Source organism: Oryzias latipes, chromosome 8 (genome assembly GCF_053564925.1).
Source record: "Oryzias latipes strain Hd-rR chromosome 8, Olatipes_Hd-rR_3.1".
Classification (NCBI taxonomy): Eukaryota; Metazoa; Chordata; class Actinopteri; order Beloniformes; family Adrianichthyidae; genus Oryzias; species Oryzias latipes.
In genome coordinates this window covers 8695275-8716316 of record NC_136244.1, presented here as the reverse complement: position 1 = coordinate 8716316, position 21042 = coordinate 8695275, and the positions used below count along the sequence as shown (strand labels likewise).

Sequence of the window (21042 nt, the reverse complement as noted above, 5' to 3'; positions counted from 1 at the left end):
CACTATGACATCCAAATTTGCATATGCAATAAGCTAGTAAAGCACCTCTAGCCTATATAACTCATTTGTGAACACCTTAGGCTGACAGGGCGTTCAAATCAAGAACCTCTGTTGAGTGCATTCCTAAAGGTATGTCACTTCAACGTAGCTTCAGAGATTTACTTTATCACATAAGCTGTGTTTCTATTTCACATGCTGTATGCGAAAAACTTTATTGAAATTCTAGAAAATGTTGAAAAAACACAAAGTCGCAATCACACTGTTTCCATGAAATCATAATTATGCGAATGAACACAAACCAACTCACCCAATAAATCATTCAAAAACACATATATGAACAATACTTTAATTTACAGCAGATTAATTCAATCTTCTGTCTGCACTGTCAGAAAAAAGGGTACGGTTGGGGTACGTTTGTGAACACTTAGGGTACAAATGGTGAATTTGTTCCCTAAGTGAGTCATAATTACACCTTAGGGTACTCATATGTACCATTTAAGGATAAAAAAGGTACAAATATGTTTCCAACCATCAGAGGGCCCATATTTGGACCCTTTATTCCACAAACAAAGGTACAATCACTTGTGTGACAAAAGTAATAATTCAAAGTGTATGAAACGTCACCCAAAATCCTTTAATACGTTGTTGGTTATTTGGAAAAGATGCACAAAATAACCAAATATATTTAAGAGACCACACATCTTTTATGACTAGTTCTGAACAGTACACAAGCACATTATATTTTATTGATTGTGCAGGGCATCAAGATAATACATTTTAAACATGTATTAGTGTGAGCCTGTTTTTTTTTTACTTATATATAAGTAAAAATATACTTATATTTAATTTAGAGCAAAAGCACAATGTAGACAAAATTATTTGATGTTTTTAACCTTATATGGTGTACTTTAACTTGGCCTAAGTTCAATTTAAATTTCTAGTCTTTGAGCTGTTAATTTAAGTTATTTTTTTTCTAATCATACATTCTCATAAAAAAGTAAATTTCTCTGTTACTACGTTACATTAAGTGTACATATTAGTACCTTTTAGCTTTTGTACCTACACAGGAAAAATGAGAGAGTACTTTTTTCGTAGTTACCATCAGTAATTTTTATTTAAGTAGGTGTAAAAACGTAGAGGAAATATGTTGGAGTAATCCAGCGAGACCACGCCCACTCTACTTTCTTAAGTTTCGTTTCTTCCGCCATTTTGTTATCCCGCAGCGGCCGGAGGAAAATAGTGGCTGTGACTGAGGTAAGTCTGCTAATTGCTCAAAAATAAGTTGGAAACTTGTTTTAAGCGGGTTCGGTTATTTTATCTGTAAAGAATAACTTTTGTGTAGTGGAATGCTGCTATTCCACCGTGTATGTGCCTGTGAGGAGATTGAAAACTACGCGGGAGTTTGCTAACGGTTAGCCTCAGCCGTTTGAAGTTCAGCTAAATGCAGCCATTAAATAAATTAAGCTGTTGTTTTTATTGGTGTTGTACCGCGTTCCGTTAAATACATGTAAATATATACATTTTTTCACTAGATAATTCTGTCGCCGGTTTACCGATGTACGCTGGCGTTGATGCACCGGTTGTTGTTGCCTACCCCCCCCCCCCCCTTTTTTTTTTCTTTCTGTCTTTCTTAGTAAGGAAGCCAGCTTCTTTTGAAACGACCAGCTCCATAATTCCTACTGATATTTATCAGGTCCGTCGAATTCAATGCGTTAATCATTTTAATTTGTAATGTGTAGGAGTCCAATAGCGTTTTATTTTTATTTTTTTTACACCGCAGTATGGCGGTCCTTCCCATTATATGTCAGCCTGCCTTAGCTGCTGTGCGCGCGCAGCCACCATTTCTCGAATGCAAGACAGTGACAGAGACTGTTTAGGTTGTCATGATCGCGCATTGTTGGTCAAGCGAAGTTTACACTGTGTTGTTGATTTTGATCATTCTCCTGCAGAGCTTATTTTTTTTAAATGGAGGTCCGTGATTCCAGATACTCGTCACGATTTCCCATACCAAAAACTCATCTATAAACCAGGAAAAAAATATTTTTTTAAATGAACTTCCAAGAAATAAATCTGTAGGCCCTTAGAAGCCAGTGCATTGTCGTCAGTTTTTTTTTAGCAGGTCTGCAAATTCTGCAACATTGCTGTGGCAGCTAGTGTGAACTGTATATTTGCCATTACTATTTTAAAATGTATTAATTTATTTGGAACAGCGCTTAGATCTGAATAAATGCTGTGTTGGTACCTTTTGGTGTTGTAATGTTTTTTCTTTTTTGTAATATATTATTTTTTTCCCACCAGGAAAGATGCAAGCTGTGCGTGAAAATGTCGAACGCCAAAAAAAAAAAAAAATGTTTTGAAGATCAGCTGACCTTCAAATCTTTTTGGGAATGCGGTGAGTGGAAACATCACATTTTCCAGCATTTTTCTTTACAGGAATCAGTCAACTTTGTGGATAAACTGTCAGCTGTGATGCAAACAGATTTTTTTAATTGCTTTTTAATTTAAAGATAATTTCTGTGCTGTATTCTAAACATAATTTTGCTGTGTTCACAGCTGCCAAAAAGTTCAACATCCCAACCTTGGACTTGAAAGTGTTTGATGACTCAAAGACAGAAGTTGATGAGCAGATTTTTGATCTCCTGTTGAAAAACCCAAACCTTGGTGTGTTGGAAATTTGTCTGGCCGAAGATACAAATCCAGAAGGTGAGGTTTTTCTTTTAAATTGTAATTTATCTATTTTGTTTTGAATGGTTTTGGGTAAATTCCCCTTTGATGCCTGAATTTATTTCCAAGGGAAATAATCTGTGTTTTTGCTTTCAAGTACATGCTAAATTAAGAACATTTTTGAGCTGAAGAGTTTTGATTGTATATTTGCATCAATAGGAGTTGTTTCTCTTTCGGCTTTTCCCATCAGGGGTCGCCACAGCGAACAAGTCGCATGGGAAACTTGGCAATGTTTTACGCCGGATGCCCTTCCTGACGCAACCTTCTCAAACCGGGCTTGGGACCGGCACAGAGGTAGAGAAGGGAACAGGGAACAGCCTGGAGTCGAACCCGGGTTTCACGGACGGAAGGCGCCGCAGACCAGCACGAGCTAAACCGGCAGGGCGCACGAGCTAAACCGGCAGGGCATCAATAGGAGTCTGAGGGTTAATGATTTATTTGACAGGATAGTGTGGGGAACAAAACACGGGCAAATAAGTATGAGTTTTTTATCCTATTGCTGTCTTAGACAAGATAATAAATCTGCTAAACTGTTAAGTTGGTCAGTATTTAAAAATCTTTGTTTTTACTTTTTTTTGTTTTTGCTATCATACTAATTTAAATATTACAGTAACTGAAAGCTTTAATACTTTGACAGATCAGCCGAGTTGTCCTGCAAAGAGCTGCAATACCAGTTCAAGTGGAGATACTGAAGTGGACTCAGATGACACCATAATATTACAACACAGTCATACAACAAGACGAAGAGTTGAACCACCTCTCTTGCCAAAGTAAGTAAATAATCTTTTCACAAAGTCATTTCAAGCATTCAAAGTCAGGCTGTCTTTCCAATTCAGTTTAGTTGTCAAACAGTGCAGTAAGGAAGATCATCCAAACTAGTTTAAAGTTTTCTAGGGAAACGGCAGATTGCACCGAGTAAGTCACAACACATTGAATACCTTCTGGAATACTGTCCTCATCATACAAACATATAATTCTTCTGTATTTCCCTCAACAAAGCTCTGCATAATTAACAAGATATTGACTAAACGGGCGACAGTGGCTCAGGTGGTTGAGCGGGTCGTCCAATGACCGAAGGGTTGGCGGTTCGATCCCCGCCAAAAAAATGTCGTTGTGTCCTTGGGCAAGGCACTTCACCCTCCTTGCCTCCAGTGTGGCTCCACTGGTGTGTGAATGTGCATGAATGATCCCGGTGATGGTCAGAGGGGCCGTAGGCGCGAAATGGCAGCCACGCCTCTGTCAGTCTGCCCCAGGGCAGCTGTGGCTACATCAGTAGCTACCATCACCAAGTATGAATGAGGAGTGAATGAATAATGGACACAGTGTACGCGCTTTGAGTGTCTTGAAAAGCGCAGATAAATCCAATCCATTATTATTATTATACAAAGACAGACATTGATTATGCAATTTTTGAGGGGGAAAAAATGTTTTCTGGGACATGGTTTCTGCAGTTCAATTGGAATTCACCTTCAAGTTCTTGACAGGACTGTTTTGCAAAGTTAACCGGCCTTAATTTCCCATCATGCCATTGTTTACGCTCCCGTTACCTTACAGTCCCTCACAACCCCCAAGCAACAGAATTGGCGTGCAATATTGGAGCTATCCAGCCTCATAGATGTGAGCCAGATGCCAACTCAGACGAGGAGAATGAAGACAAGCGGAGCAGGGAGCTTGTGGCCTGCCAAATGTAGTTTGTACGTAACAACTACAAGCTTTCTCAAATTGCATCTTTTCATCTGCTCCTGATTCATCCCAATTTGAGAAAATAAATATTCAGAAACACAGTTTTATTCTTAAATCTTATAACAATATGTCATCATAAAAATGCTACATTTTAAAAAATAACTTTCATTGGAGTGGGTCCCCCATTTTTAACATGTCGCAGTATTTTTCTCATGATGGGCACGTTTAAAAGAACACGTTTGAAACTGCACATCTGAGTATTTACTCAAAATGGGATGAATCAGGAACAGACAAAATAAATGCAGTTTGAGGAAGGTCTCTATTGTGACGCACCACATGAAATGAAGTGGGTCCGAGTCCCTCTGCTCTGTTCTATTCTGATGCGTCCACTTGCAGACAAACAGATCCATTAACATCTTCATCATACTTGTCTGAGCTTGATCTAAACTATGGCCAGAAAGCTTCAGTATTGCTCACCATTTTGGTTTCACCACTGTTAGTTTTAGGTTGGAAGGACTGTAAGCTAGCAGGAAAGGGCGTAAACAAAGGGATGATCGGACATCAGCAGAGGGTAACTACTGTGTCAATAGCCCCGCCTACAACTCAGAAGTTAATTTCTGATCAACTCCAAACCACTCTGCACAAACTGTCTTTAAACATCATCTCAAAGTGCTTTAACCCCAGTATCAGTGCTTGCAGTTGTATTTTTAATTATTAATATGGACTTTTAAATTTGATCCAATAGGTGGTTGCTGTCATTGGTGAGGATGCATCATCCGTTGAAGGTCATGTGAATGTCCTGCATATCCTGTACAGCAAAGTGCGAGAGGATATACTAAAGAAGTACCCTTTCTTGAAGACAACCTCAGGGGTCAGTGACATTTTAAATCAGTTCTCAGCTTAAAATACATTTTGAATGTCAATATAAGCTGAGACATCTGCTAAAATGATCATTAACAGCTTTAACTCAATTGTAAAAACATTGTAATTTTCTAAACCCATATATAGATATATAGTCATTCAAGCCAAGTAATATTTATACAATGAGATCACTAAAGGGAAATGGCAACAAAGAATATTAGAATGTTTTATGTCTTTTGTTTGTTTTAGTTAAAGTGAATTATTAATTTTCTAATTTTTTTTAATTTTCAGTTTTATGATGAAGTTGACCGAATGCATCCATCACCTGTCAGGTTAAGCCAGCGCTTCAAGGACGGCGTTTACCAGTATTGTGCCAAAGGTGCTTGAGCTTGTTCAAAGAAAAGCTCCATTAGCCAAAGTCTCCAAAGAAGCAAGAGAAGAGATGCTTGCAGAGGATCTACTAGGTATTGACATAAAACGTAATCCTTGGTAATCTTTGTTTTATAGTTCTTCTTTTTAGAATTCGTATCAATATTATCTTATCACATTTATGCATTTTACTATTTAAATTATGCATTTAAACTTGGTTATAAGTTTTCTTTTTTACTATCTATTTTTAGAAAATGTAGAATGCAGTAGAAAGATGTACTTAAAATGAGGTCTAGTGCTTCTTTTGTTGATGTCACAAGATTTATTTCATGGTTTAAAAATGGTAACTGAAGTGCTATGTGCTGTTTACAATTGATCAAACGTTAAGGTTATAGTTACAATGAATGCAATGTGAACTGAAGGAAAAATATAGATTTTTCATTATTGTAAAATTGCTAATAATTGTAAATATATGCATCCTGTTGTGACACTGTACACACTGTGAAATGTCAGAATTGTAATTGTTTTGAATGTTTAATAAATGTGATAAACAGTATACTGGTCTTTTAATGTGCTGTATCTGGTACAAATTTGCCATCAAAGGGTACAAAAGGCTTGTCACTGGGGCAGTACCCTTAAAAGAACAAATTTGTACCTTTTTTAAAGGTACATTATGGTACCATAGCACTATAAGGTACAATTTAGTCCACAGAGGTACATATTTGCCTTTGAAAGGTACATACTGAAAGGGTACAGATGCGCACCTATATAAAAGGGTACAACATTTGTACCCTTGAGGGTACTGCCCCAGTGACAAGCCATTGTACCTCTAAAGGTACAAATTTTGCACATTTTTTCTGACAGTGTGTGTGATCGCTCCAGCGCCATGGGCCCTGCGACAGGCTGGCGACCTGTCCAGGGTGTATCCCTCCTTCGGCCAAAAGTAGCCCGCACAGTCTACAGCAACCCAGCGGCCCCAGTAGGTTAAGAAAATGGATGCAAACTGGCTACTTGTGAACAGTTGTTAGTCACGTAACTGATTTAATTTGAAGAAGTTTTTCCATTGCAGTTTTTCTAAATATGTTAATTTCAATACACCTGAAAAACCACCTTTATTTGGATAAATGCAAGTTTTTTTCAAAATTTGCATGTTTTTATTAAGCAAATGTACTATCACAAATCCAATTTTCGCAATTTCATAGGCAATGGAAATTTGTCTATTGCGACTCCCATGACAGAGAATGAAATTAAACCCTCAACTATTTTGTGAAAACTCCCCTTTCTGAGCACACAAACATTTCTGTTTTGAGAAATCTTCCTCGCTACATAAGGCCCGTTCACCAGTCTGGTTTTCATGTTTTCTGTGTTGTTGTGAGTGTGTGGTAGGAAGATTAAAAAGCAATAAATTCCTGTCCGTGTTCTGCATTCTTGAATAAATTTCCTGCGAATGGCCTACATTTTCCCGGCATGTTTGTTCATCAGTGTGCGGATGTTTTTGATGTACCATTGTATAGACGCCTCGGAGGAGAAACACTCGTAAAAATTTACATTTATGTTTATTTAGGAGACAAGAGAAAAAAACAGTGCATTAGTCCATGTTGTGGTGAGCTGAAGCTGTAACAGCACTAAGGCGTTTGCAGACGTGTTTTGAGTGCACACTATCTGAAGCTTCGTCAGCGGCTCAGTATCTAAAACTCCTGCTCGGACGGCAATATGCAAAGTTTGTTTTCCATGTCTGTGCCTTCTTGACAGCTTGCATTTGTTTGCCTTGCATGTGTGCACCTTGTTTGTGTGTCAGAGACTACTGCGAGTGGGTGCAGGCAGGCAGGCAGGCAGACAGCAGAGCACCGCTGGGTGATGGCCTAATTCGGCAGGGCTCAGCATCAAAGAGGCTGACTGCTGCAAGGGCTTCAGCCAGCCTTCCTCTGACATGACTGCTGTCACACAGGCACAGACTCAGAGCTGCAAGGAGGAAGACGAGGAAAAAGGAAGACGAGGAAAAAAAGATGCACTGAGGTGGGAGTGGCAGAGATGAAGGGAGGACAGCACTGTGTTGTTTTATGCATTAAGCGCACTGAAAAATGCAACCTGTTGTTTTAACTCAGGGGTGTATAAACTTTTTCCTCTGAGTTGTGGGCGGGATAATTGGCATGGAGCAACCCTGCCTCCCCTTTCCCTTCCCTGTTGCTGAGAGCTCTCTGTGCACGTTCTCCCCCTAGCTAACAGCCTCTCCCACTCAACCTAACATTATCGGTGCAACATAAATGGAGAGCAACAGTGGAGCTAATTAACTGTACAGTTTTGAGCCAGATGCTAGCTCAGACAAGGAAAACAAAGACGTGCATTGATCTAGTTGTCTACAAGTGGATGCATCGGAATGGAGTGAACCAAGGAGCCCCGAGTTTATTTTCTATCCCATAAATACAATCTTTTTTCATCTGCTGCTGTTAACCCACAGTTTGAACAAAGAAATACTCTGAAATGCAGTTTTAAGCTTAATTTTCCTTAAAAAGTTCCTCCATCTTTTGAAAAAAAAAAATGCTTCAAGAACATGTTAAAGATACCAAAAAGATCATTTTCATTTGAGTGTGTCTTTATCACCATCTCGATTAAAGAATGTTGCTGAGGAGTAGTACTATTTGCTATACAAATTCTGACTATTTTGTCTAACTGCAGCCAAAAAAAGAATGAGAAGAAAGAACAGCTGTAGTGCAAAGGGAACTTTGAACAGTGAGCCAAAATGTTTAAAAACTGACTGTAAAAACATTTTTCTTAAACACATTTTTTTTCAAATGCAATGCATTGTGCTCTATACTGTACATCTAGTGAGCATCAATTCAAACTAGTTTTTTACAGAGACTTTTGGGACATTTCCAGGGCACTGGATTTTGGTATTTGTGGAGTCAGACACCCCCCAAAGTGGCGAATGTCATATATACCGTATTTTCCGGACTATAAGTTGCCCTTTTTTTCATAGTTTGGCAATGAGGTAATAATTTGCTTATTTGACTCCACCTGTGAAGGTAGTTGCATTTTCTACCCTTTTTTTGTTCTCTGTTTGTCCAAAGAAATCTGTTAAATAACTTGAAAAACTTGTTTTTTACATTTAAAAACATTTAGTGGACTTACTCTTGTAAAACCAAGACAGTTGTGTGTGTGTAAATTATATCATGGTAAATTCTAATGGAATGCTGTTTGGATATTATTCCGGGTCGATCATCTTGAAATCCTTTTAATATAACCTACCGGTGTACATTCCACGCATAGCACTTTGTGCTTGGCTTCTTAGTTAATCAGCCCTTTGTGGATTGTACAAATCATTTACCATGTAAATCAAACACATTTTTAATCACTAAATATAAAATATAAAATGTAAAAATCCTTCAGTTAACTTTCCTTTCCTTTTTATAGATATTCTTGCTTCTGTATCCTTTGAATACATTTAGTATTTCAGATAGTTTTGCTGGGCTGCATGGGGTAGTGGTTAACACACTTTCCTCACAGCAAGAAAGTCCTTGGTTCAAATTCCAGCTGGGTCTTTTCTGGGTAGAATTCTGTGGGGAGCTTGCATGTACTCCTCATACATGTATGAATATTCTCCAGACACTCCAGTTTCCCCCACACTATAAAAACATGCTTCACAGGATAATTGAGGATTTGGAATTGTCCCGAGTTGTGAATGTGTTTGGTTGTGTCTCTGCAATGGACTGGCAAAGCAGTTCAGCAGCCCCTTGAGCTTGAAAGGGATCTAGCAGGTTTTAGAAATTGATATTTTACGTTGTTAAAGTAAAATATTTCCAACACAAGATGCCTTCAGCTCTCATCTGTTTGCCCAGCTGTTAGACAGGACAAGTTAAAAAAAAAAGAAAAAAGAAATTGATAGATAAGGTTGTTTTTTTTTTTTTTTTTTTTTTTTTTGCAAAGAGGGCTACCGAAATAACAGATTTTGTTTATGGCAAGGCTTTCTGTCAACATTGCCCTATTTTTTGTTTTATAACATCATTGCATTTTGTCAGTATTCTTTTAGAGTATATGGATTGTTAATGATTATCTGCATTTAAATGTTTACGTTTTAAAACAAAATTTATATCTTCTGTAAGCAGTTCATATTTTTTGAATGTTTTTTCCACATTTTTTTAGTTTCTAAAATCAGACAGTTTGGGAACCCAGAAATAGTAATGTAGAAGTGTTCCATTGGGACTGCACAATTGCCAGCAGCTAATGTCTGGTCTTTGATTTCATATTTAAAAGTAAAATGCATCTTAGTTGATTGAACCTCAGAGGCAACATCTGCAGTGCAGGAAAAACTGAGCTTAAACGGGATACTCCACAATTTTTTGATGACACATACAATAGAAAACCACTTTAGCATGTGGTATTTTTGTTCATTTGGCCTGTAAAAACATGCTGACAATGGTTTCAATTTCTTTCTTTTTGTGCAGAAGTTGTTTGGTTTGAAGATGATTCAAAAGTATTTTTGCTTGAATACATTTTTTAAAATTCTCTGTTGTTTTTCTAAATATTATCACACTTGGTTGTTCGATTTCATGAAACATCCAAAGATTTTATCACGTTAAACTTTACTTTAACAGATTTTAAGATTCTCAAAAATGCATGCATAAAGTCATCTGCTAACTTAAAAGCTTGTGCTAAAGCAATATGTGTTTAATTCAATAATCATCAGTTTGCCTGTGTTAAAGGGGCAAAAAAGTTCGTTCAATCAATTTTGCACATTTGACTTTGATGAATAAGTAATGCAGGTTTTACTAGATTAAAATGAAGTAGAATTAAATACCAATAGATACATTCAGTGCACACAATGACAATTAATCAAATGGAAAGCAGGATTATGGCTGCTGTTTTGCATCTGTGTTTTGTGACTTTTTGGCAATAAGAAGTTGGACAAGCATGTTTAATTACAAAAATAAAATCACTTTTATCTTCGATTTTCAAATTATTCAGTGCTTTTGTTTACACTCTCACATGTCCGTTTTGGTTGTGTTAGCTAAATAGTGTAATTTAGAAACATTGATTTGAGCAGGAAATCCTCTCTGTCATCACTCCCTCCTTTTTCTTCCCTTCTCCCACACTGTATTTGCAGAGTAAACAAGAGCTCAGCACGGGATAAAGCAGTTATTTTCTGCCTTTTGCTTACACACTGAAAGCACTGAGCTTTACTGCCTGGCACTCTACATAATGCAGTCCAGTACTATACATCTACACACTGGACAGTGAGTGATTTGCAAGGCTCGTTGTTGTGAGAGGTGAGGACAGTGTGTTGTCATGAGAATGAATGATTATAACAGAAAAATCAATGGAGGTAGTAGTAAAGAAAGAATGTAAAAAGCTAGAAATCTGTGCTTTAAAGATGATTCCAACCTGAGCTGCAACAACAAATTGCAGAGTTTGTTTGAGCTTCCAAAAGCCCTTAAGCATTTGCTGCGTGATTAGCAACATCTTGCTTTCATATCACAAACATTTAAACACCAGCTAAAAAAATTCTTTAGTATCCCTTAGTATCTATGAAGTCTCAAGTTTGTCTCTAACCCGTCTCAAATCTGTTGTAAACCAAACTTGCAAAAAAGTTGCTGCAAAAAAGAATGTAGGACATTTGTCAGACTTGAACAAAATACAATAGGCTATATTACCAAACTGATTCACTCACCTGCCTTAACTCACATATGAACTAAAGGGCCATCCATTCCTAACCAGCTCAGTGACCTTGTAGTAGAGTGTCCACCTTGTGACTGGAAGGTTGTCAGTTCAAATCCAGGCCGAATCATACAAAAGACTTTAAAAATGGGACCTAACGCCTTGCTGTTTGACACCATTTAGGGGGATAATCCACTAAGTGTGGCTGTGTCTGCAGCTCGCTGCTGCCCAAGGGGATGGATTAAATGTGGAGAACAAATTTTGCACACACCTAGGTGTGTGACAGATAGTGGGACTTTTTTTTTTAACCCCATATTTAGCAAAAGAAAAATAGCTATAAAATCTGTTAAAAAAGCAAATGAGAGGTTGGTTTACTTTCATCCGTAAAGTAGTTCCCCTCAAAACCAAAAAGGTACAATAAATAAAGGGTTCTGCTTTACAGGAATAAAATGTGTTATTTAAAGAGACCTTCACTTTGAATTATCCTTGTCTGGAGAAAAATAAAGGAAGAAATAATCTATTTTTGAATCCAGAACATTCTGATTGGATGCATGTTGTTCCCACAGAGTTGAGTATTTTTGATTTTTTAATTCTTGGTTAATCATCTTCCTTCCTCCAAAGTTGGTTAGTTCAAAAAAACAATTAAAAATGATAAAATGAAAATAAAAATAGGGATCTGCTAAATATAAACACGCTTTTGGAGACACTTTATATGCCAATTTCCTGCGTTGAGGGATTTTTATTCCAATAGTGAGTCATGTAGGTTATGTAACAGTGTATCAAACAGTGTTAAGGAATCTCTTTACGCCTTTATTTATTTTCCCTTATCTACAAAGAACCGCTTTGGCTCTGATGCTTTGCTGGAGTCTCGCTAGTCGCCATGACTCATTCTCTGCTTCCTTTTTCTTTCTGCCTGTGACTCCTCTTTCAGGAAGACAGAAAGCAAACCTCCGGCTATCCCTTCTTAGCTTCAGATCATTGGCTTACTCTTAGCGGCTACTGCACTGCACTGCAAATGTAAAAACTCACTAACTCATCATACTGATGTTTTCTGTTTTTGTTTTAAACCTCTGCCTTGTGCGGTATGTTGCGTAATCATCATGAGCTTCCTCCACCAGCAGGAATTAGGGGAGCTAAGAAGCTGCAGTTATGCAACAACTCAGGATCTCAAACATTCAGCTTATTTGCATGAATGAATCTTTAATGGGGAAAGAATCTAAACAAAAGGATCAACCCTTTAAATTGGAATGTGAGGGGTAGCAGAACCTGGCACATTGAAGTTATGGTGAAAAAGTCAGACGGAAATTTTCTCCAGTTTTTCCTTTTGTCTGGTTGAAATTTGGGTTAAGTCCGATTTGTGGCGGTAGGCTGTGACCCAAAAACGCATGATGCAGACTTTTGAAAATGTGTTACCCTTTTTCAATGAGGGTAACTACTTCAAGCCACATATTGTTTTTATACAGTTCAAAAACCAACAGTCTAACAAATAGTCAATTTATTCAGATAAACCACATCAGGATGAGCTAAGCTTTTTCATCAATGTCATGTTACTAGCACATGTCTGTCATGTGACGTGCATTTACAATAACTTTTCATTGGAAACGGCCGCTTGAATGCGCGTTGCCAAGGGCGGGGTGAATGTAGGTTTAGACCAGGGGTTTCAAACTGGGCAGACTGGGGGCCATTTGCAGCCCCTAAGAGGATATTTTGCAGCCTCCACCTCAATATGAAAGTTTAATGTTAGTGCTCTCTTACAGTGTTGTGTGCGGAGCTAACAAACTGACCAATGGTATGGGGTACATGGCTGTTGGGGGCTTGACATTGACCGGGCTTTATGGATGCAAGCAGGTAAACATTTAGGGCAAGAAACTTGACACCCCCTCCCTCCTCTATTTTACATGGGAGTGGATGGAGGTTACGATGCACAATGCATTCTGATTGTAGCCTACTCTTACATAGATCTGATCTGATTTAGACTGGAGACCACATTAATGAGTTACTTTTATTTTTTCCCAGGTATGTGCAGGGCTGAAAGTGAGCTGGTACGTCTCTGGTCTGGTATTGTGTACTGGTATAGGATCCGGGGGCGGTATGCAGTACCATCTCGAAGGAGACCAGCTGTGTGGCCGGTCTTTGCTGCTTTACCATACATATATTAGCTGCGGGTAAAAACTGCTGCCAAATGCTGCTGATGCCACTAAAACTGTGAACCAGGCAGCACTTTATCTCATCATTTTAGCGTCTCTGTGGTTTTTAGTGTCTTATCATCGCTACATAATGTGATTGAACTCCCTATCTCCCCTCATGTTATCAGCAAATTCTGTCGCGTCCACACACTGTTCTGTAATGATGGCTTCATCATTTTTTGCTGCCATCACATGTGTGTTGTCTGCTGTGATGACATTTGGTCATTTTTATGTTATAGTTAAATAAACCTACCGTTTCTCTATTAAAAGGATATTTTCCAATACTGATTAATTTGTTATACTTGTTATAGTTCCGGCATAAGTAAACATTTACTGTAATCCAATGAACAGCCCCTGTTCTTTTACGAACCACAGTTTCAATTCAACAATGAAAATTAATTTGTTTATGTATTTGTTGATTGTTTGAGAGTTTTATTAGTAATTATCTACAGAAAACAGTTAATAATACAGTTTAGTTAACCCTTAGAAAAAGTCTGGAGCAAAATTTACAAGATTCACAAGATTTGCTTCGCTTCGACATTTTGCACCAAGCCTTTTTTTTGTCCCGTCCACCAAATGAACACACAGATTGCCTCTTGTGATGAACATAGTTTGCTTTTATAATCAGGGTTGTTTAATTCTCCTTCATGGGGCTCCAGTTGCAATGTGCAACGATGGAAAGATTTGGCAAACCCCTCCACACCAAGGGGGACATGGTGCACCCTCAGATATTATGGACTCCCCCAACCGCACGGGAAAATAGTCGCCACCCCCTTGGCTTAAAGCGTTTCGTGCTGCGCAAAATGCATGAGAAGCGAGTTTTATAAATAAAGTTTAATTTGATTTAGGTCTAGAGAAGGAAGATGGCCCGTCAGAACCCCATTCCCAAACCCTGTACCCCTAACCCTGTATCTCAGTCCACAGAGGCAGGGAGGAGCTAGGCTAGACACCCTCCCCAGGCTCAGAGCTTGACCCCACACCCAGAGCAATCAGACCGTCTCAATCAAGGCGTCTCCAAGCCTTTTCAAACTGCAAGCAAATGCGCCAATATTGAGTAACAACAGTCCAGTATGAACACCATATGCTAAAAGTACATTTAAGAATTGCAGACCTTATTAGTTATGTTTAAAGCCAGAAACAGAGATTTACCAGAAGACCTACAAAAGCTTTTTATTTTTACCACAGGAGATGAAAATCATAGGAGAAAATATGATTTCAAACAACAGATTGCTCGAACAACATTAAAGCAAAAGTGTTTGTCTATAGCAGGGGTAAAAATGTGGAATTCCCAGGAGAATCAGTTAAAAAGTTGTCAAAATATTATTAAATTTAAACGCATGTATAAAGCTAAACAAATTAGTTTGTACAAACTTGACTGTTGAATGCAATTTTTGGAATGTATGTATTAAATGAATGGAATGTATTTACTGTGTAGTGGAACTGTACATTGTGAAATCTGAGCACAGGTGATGGTGTGAGAAATGTAAATGTAATGTTTAAAAGGGAGCAGATAATTATAAGAATTGTGTTCTTCAATTCTGCTCCCTTCCAATCATGAAAATGTTCAATATGTCAGACAAACATGTAAACATTTAAACATTAATTTTCATGAAAGGAACAAATAAATAAATAAATAATTAAAAATAAATAAATAAAAGAATGCCCATTTACCGCATTCTTGAGCATGCATCACATGCCTGGAGTGAATGTACCAGTAAAGTAAAGGATTTAGCTGTAGCTGCATGACTGCAAAAATATCTGGACAGCAGTAGAAATGAGCTGTTTGCCGCTAAATTTTTCAGAAACACACTCACACTCAACATGTCATGTAAAGCTTGGTATGCATTTTGTACTATCACTTCTCTGAATCTGTGTGGAAGAAGGTTTTTGCGGTCATGTAAGCTACTTATTCACTTTAATGAATTAATAACAACCAATCTGTTGGATGTGCTTGTGTGTGTGAGCACATTAGTCTCTGCAGTGCAGCTACTCTCTGTCAGACTCCAAAACTGGTGAATTATTGAGCTAGATCCTGAGCCAAACATGGCCTCTCGTCACCGAGGCCGAGCAGCTGCTGGTTCTCAACTTTAAACTAACAGATGTCCAATACTCATGTCAAAGCTTGCTACACAGAGATCACATCCGTCTGTTTTGTATGTCTTTGATGAGTAAATCGTTTTTCTGTAGGTTTTTCCTAAGCTTTTATTTTATTGTGTTTGCCTTTAAAAAAAAGTAAGGAGTTTTTTTCCCCCCTTCATTTTTACCTCAGATTTGTTCAAATCAAAATCTAAGCAAGCTTTGTAAACCCCTTTTCAAAGGTTAGTAACCCAAAGTCCTTGACAAAATCCCATAATACTAAATATATGTATTAATGTATTAGAGTAGAAATCTGGCTTGATGCTGAAGTAAGGAAATGATACAGAGATCTGTCCTTATCAATGAGACCCCAACTTATGATCACAAAAGACGTCACCACAAGCATAACCACAAGCATAATACAAGCAAACAGCCAGATCCTGCAATGACCCTGACCACCAAAAAGACTTAGTCACTGGTGTGGAGGATTCCCTAAAAGAAACAATGAAGTTAAAACGAAATCTAAAAGTAAGAGAATACATGAAAGTACAAATAATGATCAAACGAAAGTTAAAAGCAACAAGAACCTGTAGAACACCTAAAAGCTGATATAAATGATCTCCTAAATCCATTATCCTGCATAAAACATCATGCAAACAAAGTGTGTGGTCTTCTAATTTCCCAGTCACACCCTGGACATTTGCCAGTCCATCGCAGCAAAACAAAGTGTAAATATTAGGGCAGTGGCCATATCATAATTTGTGGCCTCCAATCCGATTCATTGTTGAAATTGATACATTTTGTACGATCCAATTCACTGACCTAAAGCCGATCCAGGACATTTTTAGCCAAAAATTCAACCAGTTTGACTCAGAGATAAATACCCGAGTAGTGAGTTGAGGTGAGGTTTTCCAGATGCCTTGTATTTCGTGCAATATAATTAAGTGTAAATGAAATATGTCTACAAACAAAAGAGTAAACAAAAATTAATGTCAAAGCCATTAACATTTTAGTCTCATCAGGTTCATCAGCACTGTTGTTATTTCACATCAAAATAATACAAACGGAACATTATTAGAACATTCTACCACACTTTATAGTCACGTCTTTGCAAAATGCAGTGTTTCCACACATTGGACTGTAATGATGGTTTGATCATGTGTTAATGTCATTTCGTGTGTTTTCCATTGTGAGCGCATTTTTTCATTTTACGTTATAGTAAAAAAAAACTACTTCGCCTCAATCCAAATGGTATTTTCCAATATTGATTATAATAATAATATTTATGTACTTTTAAAACAATTTTATAATTGTATTGGTCAATTTAGTTAACAACTCACCTTAGACCAGTGGTTCTCAAAATGTGGGGCACGCCTCTCTCGGGGGGAGAGAGGCGCGTGGAGGCATCTCGGGGGGGTGCGAGTCTCCCCGTGGGAGAAGGCTGGGAGGGGAGGAGGGGGGACTAATGTTTGGACATCAGAATTTTTTTCGTGGCAGAACATGAACAAACCGCGCTTCAGCACTGCAAATCCGCAGGACTCACGTCACTTATATTAACCTAATTCTAACTTTGTACGTGTCTTCCCTGGCAAGGATTCTTTCTCAAATATTTCCCAGACAACAGTACTCAATACGAATGGTTGAGAGATCCATTTAACGGAGCAGCAGCTGCTGGTTTAAGCTCTGCTGAGGAGGATCAGTTCTTTGAAATCACGTCAGACTTCAACCTGGGGATGAAGTTTACCGTACAGACACTCCCTGAATTCTGCTGGGTGTGGAGAGGAAGCATCCACTTATGGGGCAGATGGCTGTGGGCATTCAGCTTCCATTCTATGTCCTAATTTTGTGAGATTGGATTTTCGACTGAAAACTTTGAAAACAGAGACTAGAGTTAGGCTCAATATTGAGCATGACTTGAGAGTTGCAGTAACAAACCTGCAACCCTTTTTTGAAATGATGTGCAGCACAAAGCAGGCACATTGCAGCCAATAACACAACTTTTTATTTCTTTTTGCACACAGGTTCAATGTTATTGTTCTTACAAAGTGAATGATCCTTTATTTAATTTTTCTAGTCTCTAGCAGCAGGAATGTTTAAGATTTTTATTTGTTATTAATGTTTAACATATTTAGTCACCGTTTTTTTGCGATGCGGGGGGTGGGAAACATTTTTCCTCTTTCAAAGGGGGGAACAAGACAAAAAGTTTTAGAACCACTGCCTTAGACAGATCAATCTGGTTGGATTATAGGAATATAAATTAAGTCAATTAATCATGACATGCCCAAACAAAGATATTTTCTAAAAGCAAGATTCAAAAGTCTTGAGACTACTTTTCAAAACATGTTGTAAGTTAGTGTATAACATACATAAGAATGTTATTATTATTCATTTTTTATTTTATTTAAATGGCAATTCCTTTCAGAAATGACAGTTTAGGTGGTGCTTTTGTGAAAAGGAGGCCCTTAACACTGATCTGCCCACTGACGCTTTTCCATGAAATTTGAGAATTAAGCACTAAAAAGGCAGATGACAACATAATGACAATTCATTAGGCTGGGGCGATCGTTTAAAAAAAATTACACAAAATCACCTCCAAAGTCTTTGTATGTTTAGCCCCTGATGGTGAATGGATCACCCCATAGTTTTATTGGTGGAAATATTTCAACAGTGTCACAGACAGACCACACATAAAAAGGAAAAAGCTAGGTTAAAAATTGTGAATACATTTTATATTTTGATGAGCTACGCAAGAAGATTTCTGACCCCCAGGTGTTTTTAATATGACAATCCAAGTTTAATTGGAGAGCTTTTAATCCCTGCTCATTAGCTTTATAGGAGACACCTGTTCACAGAGGCAACCACTTATCAGACTTAAACTTCCCATCAATGATAGACGTAGAGCAAGAATAAAATACAGAGGAAAATGAAAATGTATAAGACTTTCTGATGAGGTGAAATATATACTGGTGACATAGGGAAACTTTTAAAAAATAAAGCTAAATGAAAATTAAATTGACATTACTCAATATGGCTGCATGGTGGCACAGTGGTTAGCGCTCTTGCTTCACAGCAAAAAGGCCCCCGGTTCAAGTCCTGGCTGCGGACCTGAAACAGTGCATCAACGGGGGACCTTTTTGTGTGAAATTTGCATGTTCTCCCCATGCGTGCGTGGGTTTTCTCCGGGGTCTCCGGCTTCCTACCACCGTCCAAAAACATGCTTCATAGGTCAATTGGCAACTCTAAATTGTCCATAGGTTTGAATGTGAGAGTGAATGGATGTGTGATTGTGGCCCTGTGACAGACTGGCGACCTGTCCAGAGTTTACCCTGCCTTTGCCCACCAGTGGCCGGGATAGACTCCAGCAGCCCCATGACCCCGAAAGGGACAAAATGGAAGAAGATGAATGAACGAATTACTCAATATTATACCCTATTTTCCGCACCATCAGGCATGTTGTCAATAAATGGTCTATTTATGAACTAATGCTATATACTGTATGGATGTATTTATGTATGTATATACCCACTAGGTGTAAATAGTTGTCTGTGATATTTATATGGAGTGGTATGAGAAAGTTTGGGCACCCTTGATAATTTCTTCGTAAATAATTTGTTGTTTGGATTATCAATTTCTGTTAAATATATCATTTAGCAGATGAACACAGTGATATTTGAGAAGTGAAATGAAGTTTCTTGGATTTAAAGAAACTGTGCAATAATTACTTAAACAAAAATAGGCTGGTGCGTAAATGTGGGCCCCCCTGGTGTTTTATTGATTTGACTACCTTTGGCAATAATTATTGGAACACAAAATTTGTATTATAACCTCATTGACCCTGACCTACATACAAATGTGAAGCCAATCACGAGAAGAGGTATTTAAGGTGGCCAAGATCAAGTTTTCTCCTCTTTGCATCTTCTCTGAAGAATGTCAATATGGGAACCTCAAAACAGCTGTCAGATGACCTGAAAACAAAGATTGTTCAACATCATAGTTTAGGTGAAGGATACAAACAGATTGCTAAGAGATTTCAGCTGACAATTTCCACTGTGAGGAATATAGGGAGAAAATAGAAGACCACAGGCACAGTTCAAGCAAAGGCCCGGAGTGGCCGGCCCAGAAAAACCTCAGATAGGTAGAGGCGAAGGATGGTGAGAACAATCAAACTCAACCCACAGTCCAGCTCCAAAGACCTACAATGTGATCTGGCTGCAGATGGTGTCGCTGTGCATCGTTCAACCATTCAGCGCACTTTGCACAAGTAGATGCTGTATGGAAGAGTAATGCGGAAGAAGTCTTCTCTACACACATGCCACAAACAGAGTCGCTTGAGGTATGCTAAAGCACATTTGGACATATTTATTATTTGGACATAACAAGGGGCGGTATGCTTGGCGAACAAAGAAAACAGCATTCCAATCTTAGAACTACCAAAGAAAATACAGTTAATGATCTAAAGACAGCTAATCACCAAGAATTGATAACATTAGGAATCATAGTAGTAGGTTTAGGGGCTGCCATCTGGACTTAGTTTTTAAAGTTAGAAGACGTTTCACCTCTTATCCAAGAGGCTTTCTCAATTCCACATACTTCCAATTCAGGGGAAACTTCTACAGGCAGAAGCACGGCTGTGCTATGGGGTCTCCAATCTCGCCCATTGTGGCCAACTTGTACATGGAAGATGTCGAGAGAAAAGCCCTGGACTCGTTCCCAGGTACTACTACAAAGCCACTGCTTCAGATTTGTGTACGACACTTGGGTCAAGATCAAAATCCAGAAAATGGAGGCTTTCACGGATCATATCAACGCTGTCAACAAGAACATCATGTTCACCAGGGAAGACACAAAGGCCTGTCTGAAAAACTAAAAAGGATTTTCAGACAACATAACATCCCAGTTAATCTCAAACCAGTTAATACTTTCAGACAAAAACTGGTTCATCCAAAGGACAAAATTCCTGGCTACAAACAGAGTAATTTTGTTTACTCTATCCACTGCAAAGAGAACTGCAATGAACAATATATCGGAGAGACCAAACAACCTCTACACAAACGGCTTTACCATCATCACAGAGCCAACCCAAGTGGACCTGAGTCTGCAGTGCACCTCCACCCGAAGGCCACAAACCACTCGTTTGAGGACAGTGAAGTCTGAATTCTAGCCAGAGGGAAAGGATGGTTTGAGTGAGGAGTGAAAGAAGCCATCTTTGTCAAGAGGGATAAACCTTCTCTTAATAAGAATGGTGGTCTCAGGTTTATTCTTCCATCCATCTACGGCAGTGTTCTGAAATCCAAACAAACTGAATCAGTTCCACCTGGGTCATTAACAGCTGAAAGAGATGACCAGTTTGGGGAGGGAGTCACTGGCTCCCCAATCCCCAGCTGAGGACAAAGGACTCTTAATGACCCGAAACCATGTAGGCTAACTTGACAATACCATCCAGTTTCAGGTCTGACTCCTCCCCAATGAGCGCATATATACCAGCTCTTTT

General features: G+C 38.4%; 1 protein-coding gene and 1 long non-coding RNA gene across 2 annotated transcripts in view; one reads left to right on the top strand and one right to left on the bottom strand.

Annotated features, from left to right (window-relative positions):
- Window positions 1-21042, bottom strand: part of LOC105354613 (protein shisa-8) — a 131074-nt gene that overhangs the window by 28128 nt on the left and 81904 nt on the right. The window lies entirely within an intron of this gene.
- Window positions 832-6193, top strand: LOC111947779 (uncharacterized). The gene is made up of 6 exons (XR_002873706.2): window positions 832-1254; window positions 2299-2392; window positions 2554-2703; window positions 3362-3494; window positions 5153-5278; window positions 5560-6193. It is a non-coding gene; the product is annotated as an uncharacterized LOC111947779 (long non-coding RNA).